Source organism: Miniopterus schreibersii (genome assembly GCF_964146895.1).
Source record: "Miniopterus schreibersii genome assembly, chromosome: X".
Taxonomy (NCBI): domain Eukaryota; kingdom Metazoa; phylum Chordata; class Mammalia; order Chiroptera; family Miniopteridae; genus Miniopterus; species Miniopterus schreibersii.
In genome coordinates, this window is record NC_138104.1 from 79164010 (window position 1) to 79170009 (window position 6000).

A 6000-nucleotide genomic window follows, 5' to 3' on the forward strand; every position below is an offset into this window, starting at 1 on the left:
CACACACACAAAATGAACAAAAGGAAAATCAACAAATTCAGAAAAAAAAATTTCACACATGAGTCAAAGTTCTCATTAGAAAAACAACCATAAATCAGAAAAAAACTGTGAAAATTAAATACAATGAAATATATATTTGAGGATATGAAAAAACACCTTGTAAGAAATTTTAAAACCTAGGAAAGGAAATAGTAAAAAAAACAGGGAGATATAAAAAGAAAGTTGATTTATTCAGGAAACGTATTTTACACAGACAAAATTATATTAGAAATAAAGCATACCCAAGGGATAATAAATTCAAATGAAATTTAATAAGGGGTATTAAAGAGACACAAGAAAACAACCAAGATAATGAAAAAGAAATAAAGAAGTAAAGCGGGTCAGAGAAATAGTAAAAATGAATGACAGAAAAAGAAGGAATGATATTCATAGCATTAGAGGCTACTTATAGCAGTGAGTTAAACCCATCCACACCTTGATTAGAGCCTTGTGGGAAATCTTGAGCTAGGGGTACCCAGCTTGTACATGCCAGAATTTTTGTCCCACAGATATTGTAAGATTAAAAAAAAAAGTGTTTTGCTTTCTGTATGAAAACTTGGATGGAGAAGGTCACAGACCTGGCTGACATTAAAGGCAGAAGAAATATTTGAAAAACAATGATTGAGAATTTTCTAAAAATAATGACACACATCAAATCAGAGCTCTAAGAAGTGAATAGAACTCCATGTATGATAAATACCATACACATAGACACATCCAATACCCCTGTACACATCATTTTTCCACTGCTGAAAAATAGAAAACAACCAGAGAAGAAAGACACATCACATAAAGAGGAACAGAGAAGTGAAAGCTGACAACCATGACTGAAAGTCTGATGTGTGCATCTATAAGTGTTTATGCAACCAAAGAAGAGGAATCCCGAAAAACAGCTAGCGAATCCACAGCAACACCCCATATATATTTCACCACCTCTCCAGTATAAATATGATCAAAAGCAGCCTGGCAGTTTACAAATAAGCTTTGCCTCCATCTGCACTACAACTGGTCATTATATTGGCTGGTGCAAGGGTGTTTATGTCTTTGTGAAAAGTGAGATAATGGATATAGTGCAATTTGGAAAAGGTAGACACATATGTTAGCCAAAGAATCCACCATGAGATTTTCTTCCAAAAATTGGAGTGATTATACTTTCAAGATTGACAAGCTTGATTTCAGCAAGATAAGGTTCTAGATTTAAGAAAATTTCTAATCCATCGGGACCGCCCACTTTAAGAGCAACATTTTGTTACCCATTTCAGTCTGTAATAATTGCAAAGGTAACTGGGAAAAAGACATGCTAAAAGCCAGAAGATTTACAAAACAGTTAAATCTTTGTGGGCAAAAACAACAACAAAAAAAGTCACTTCCTGAACTAAATGAAAAACTAAAGTTTAATTTAAATGGACCAAAAAGTTAGGAAGCCCTTCTGAAATAGAAATACCTGCAAAAACAGCTCATGACCTGAAACACCCAGTGGCTTTGCCAGAAGAACTCAGATCTGAAATAAAGACCAAATCAGAGCTCATCCCAAGTGCTACACAGTTTATGCCTGACTCCAAGCTCATGGATCATGGGCAGTTCCATCCAGAAAATGTGGACATGTACAGCTGAAATAGTCTACATGGAGAACTACAAGATGTGTACAGTTCCAAATAATTGTAAAAAATTATCCAATGGGTAATGGTGACACATAGAGCATAACTTAAAGCAAAGTTAACCCTTATATCTTCTAATGTATACTTTGACCAATCACATAATTGATACAAACCGTGAATACAATCCAAACAATATTAAACAATTGGTGAAGAGGCAGAGATAGTAATATTAGGATGTGTTTGATGATATTTAAGGGAGTTTATAAACAAAAAATAGAGTAAATATGTATTTTCAACAATGAAGATAAACTTTTATAAAATAGAATAAATATGTGAACAGTTATGAGACTAAGATCTGAAAAAATATGTATGTGTATATATCAATACTTATATGCACATATATTTACTTTAACTTTTTCTAATTAACATCAGTTAAATTAAAATGGTTTGTGGAAGGATGTGTTCCCTATCCTCTTTTTCCATTTCTCAAAGCTGAAATAAAATATCTATATTTTGTGACAAAAGAAAATAGTGGTGGTTTTAAGCCAATGGTTTTGGGGTTTATTTGCTTCATAGGAATGGAAAGTGGGCACAGATATTTTTACTTGGAAATCTGGCACTGCCATAATAAATAACTAAAATATAGGCATGGCATTGAAACTGAGCAACACATTTTGAGAAGAGTGTTAGTGTTTTAAATCCCTTGAACACACTGTAAAATTTTGGGCTTTGAGGAAGATGCTAGTGAGAGGTCAAAAGAAAGTGAGAAAAATGTATTAGAAACTTGAAGAAAAGAGATACTTGTGATGAAGTGGGAGAATATATATATATTGTCTGAAGTTATGTTGAAAGTAGAACATGTACCTAATGAACTAGATGATCTAAGGCTATTTCTAAGCAAAATGTTCAAGGTGCCCTAGCTGTCTGGGCTCAGTGGTTGGAGTGTTGGCCTGTGGACTGAAGGGTCCCAGGTTCAATTCCAGCTGGGGGTGCATGCCTCAGTTGCAGGCTCATCCTTGGAGCCCAGTTCCCCTGTAGAAGGCAACCAATTGATGATTCTCTCTCAAGTTGATGTTTCTCTCTCTCTCTCTTTCTCTCTCTCCCTTCCACTATCTCTGAAAAACAATGGAAAAAATATCCTCAGGTGAGGATAAAAAAAAAAATGTTGAAGGTCCCACCTGGCTGCTTCTTACTGTTTATAATACAGTCATAGTTGCATATATGAGCATAGTCCCATAAGATTATAATGGAGCCGAAATATTTCTAATTCTTAATTATGTCGTAGTCATCATAAAGTCATAGCACAATACATGATATGTACAAATACCATTGTGTTACATTTGCCTACAAGATACAGTACGCTAACATGCTGTGCAGGTTTGTAACCTAGAAGCTGTTGGAAAACATAATTTGTCACCCAAAATATGTCTATTTGGCATAAGGATTAGCTTGGGCTAGTTAATTTTAAGAAAAGCAAACATGGGAGAACCCTGAAAATCAAGAAGTTACCCTTTGTGAAAGACATTTATGTGGATAAAGTAAATCTCCATTTGTAAGTGTTTCTCCTTGACTGTACCAGGAAGAGGAGAATGACCATATTTCTAGAAACTCTCATTAATGCAGAAGACAAAACTTAATTCTGCATAACAACCTTACCCTTCTTTGCATTGCTTTTCCTGGTCACCTCCCATAACTGACTCTTCATTCCCAGCATTTTTTAAGTGTTCAGCTGAAGATGGTATTTAAGGTGGTGGCGTTAGCCATTTTGATATTACTCAGTTTTCCTGAGTCTGTCCCATGTATACAGAAAGTATAGATATTATTAAACTTTTGTTTGTTTTTCCTGTTAATCTTTTATTACATGGATGTCTCAGCCAAGAACCCAGAAAAGTAGAGGGAAAATTATTTTTCCTCCCCTACAGAAAATAAATTGTACTATATAGCTTGGGTGTGTAGTAGACTACACCATCTAAATTTGTGTAAATGCACTCTATGATGTTTGCACAATGATGAAATTGTTTGTTCATGTAAGAAACATCTAAACATGTAGAGAATTTTTATGAGTTTATTTGAGCCAAACTGATGATATGTATAGAAGCAAGATCTCAACAGACTGAGAAAAATGCTTCCCAGAAAAACAATTTGTAGTTTCCTTTACACATTTGGAATTAAGGAGGGACCATAAGGAATATTACATGAACGTGGATGAAAGCAAGATGGGAAAATTTCTATAATTAGATTTCAGGGTAGTTAACAAGATTATATGCTCTCCTGAGGGTGGTTATGCTTCCTAGGGGTCTGACAAAGAGACATTTCAAAGGTATGTTAACCTAGATGCACAAAAACACTGTACAGGATTTTGCTTAAGTTGAATATAAACTCTTTATAGGCCTGTGATATTTCTTTTGGTTAAATTTATTACTGAGTCCCTTTTTTGTTCACACAACGACACATTTCTCAGAATGTATCCCCATCATTAAGCAGCACATGACTGTAAAATGTGAGAGGAAAGAGATACATTGAGGGAAAGATGGCTTAAAAAAGAGCTAGAACTTATGGTTTAAAAAATTCTCAGCCCCTCCAAATGGCAAACTATGTTAAAATTTAAAAATGTCTCTTGATCAAAGATCATATCCAGAGCATATCCAGAAAAACATTGTCTAAAAATGAAGTCAAAGCTATTATTGTAAACTTCTTTGTTAACACTTAAGAAATATCAAAGGTTTTATTTAGATCTTTAGAGTTATATTCAGTCACACACAGGACCTTTAAAGAGATTAAGTATGTACCTCATAGATCCTTTAAATTAAAACTTTTTAAATTTGCTTTAAATCCTCACTAGATGACATGCTTTCATTAATTTTTAAGAGACAGAGGAAGGGAGAGATAGAGAGAGAGAGAAACATTAATGCAAGAGTGAAACAAACATTGATTGGTTGCCTCACACACACACCCCAGCTGAGAATTGAACCCACAACCTGGGTATGTGTCCTGACCAGGAATCAAATCTGCCACCTTTCTGTGCACAGGACAATGTTCCAAACAACTTAGCCACACTAGCCAGGGCTAGATTAAAACTTTAAGGATATTGTCCCATAACCCACTCAGCAGAAGCACAAGATAAAAAAAAAAAAAATTATCTCAAAGAAATTTGTAGGTGTGGCTATTCTCTAATGCAGTACATCCCTGTGAAATTTACAAAATACCCATAGAGTTAATAAGAAAACTATATCGCCAAGAATACTGCCAATTTGGACCATGAGGAACAGAGAGAAAAAAAGAGGCTCTTGGATTCCTAAAAGTCTAGTGCTAGGTAGAAGGTGGAGAAAACGATTTAGCAACAAATACTTACTCAGACAGTGAACCCAAAAGCCAAGCAAATGTAGCCAAGCACCCATGCCTAATAAAGGAACATCTCACATTTGCTTGGCAGGATTTCTGTAGACCAGTGACTATTTTGTGCTTCTCATTTCTCCCCTTTTAAATAGGAATATCTATAGCATTTATCCTATGCTTGCTCCACAGTTATATGTTGGGGTGTGTTGGGGGAAAATAGCTTGTCCCTTTAATATTACTTTCTACAGAACACACCCAAAGAGCTGCATGTGGACCTGATTTAGATGATGAGAGTCTGAACTTTAAGCTGTTACTGTAATAGTTTATGAATTTTGAGAAACATATTTTGTGTGTGGAATTAAAGTGAGTCATTGAGAGCCAGTAGGCAGCCTCTAAGATGCTTCCTAAGATCCCTACTTCCTTCTGGTATTCAAGCCTCTCTATAACATCCTTTCCTTGAGTGTAAGCTAACCTTATGACCAGATTCTGATAACTAGCATATGGTAAAAGTAAAGGTATGTCACTTCAAAGATTAAGTTACTAAAAGATTATGACCTATGTCTCACTCACTCTCTATTATTTGTTCTGAGAGAAGATAGCTACCATGTCATAAGCTGCCCTTTAGAGAGGGTTACATGGCTAGGAACTGAAATCTCCAAAAAGCCAGCAAGGACCTGAGGTCTGACAACAACTACCAAAACTTGAGAGTGAATCATACCCCCATTTAAACCTTGACATATCTGTAGCCTTGCCCAGCAACTTGATTCCAGTCTTGTGAGATACCATGAGACAGAGGATATCAGCTAATAGACTCCTTGATTCCTGACCCAAAGAAACTGTGCCATAATAAATGCTTGTTGTTTTAAGCTGCCAACTTTTAGTATTACTTGTTTGTTAAGCAATAACTAACACACTCATTTATTAAAAGAAAAATGTTTTTAATTTTCTCACAAAAAACAACCTAACTATATGCCTTAGACAAGAAATACATCTAGAACTAAGTGATTCATAAAGCCAAAACTGGGGA

At 35.1% G+C, this 6000-nt stretch overlaps 1 pseudogene across 1 annotated transcript in view; it reads left to right on the forward strand.

The window, feature by feature from the left end:
• LOC308551031 (MICOS complex subunit MIC27 pseudogene) overlaps positions 1–1653 on the forward strand; it is a 41001-nt pseudogene extending 39348 nt beyond the window's left edge. Inside the window, exon 2 of the transcript in view lies at positions 854–1653. The product of the transcript in view is annotated as an MICOS complex subunit MIC27 pseudogene (transcript). The remainder of the gene's footprint in view (positions 1–853) is intronic.
• Positions 1654–6000: the final 4347 nt, after the last annotated feature.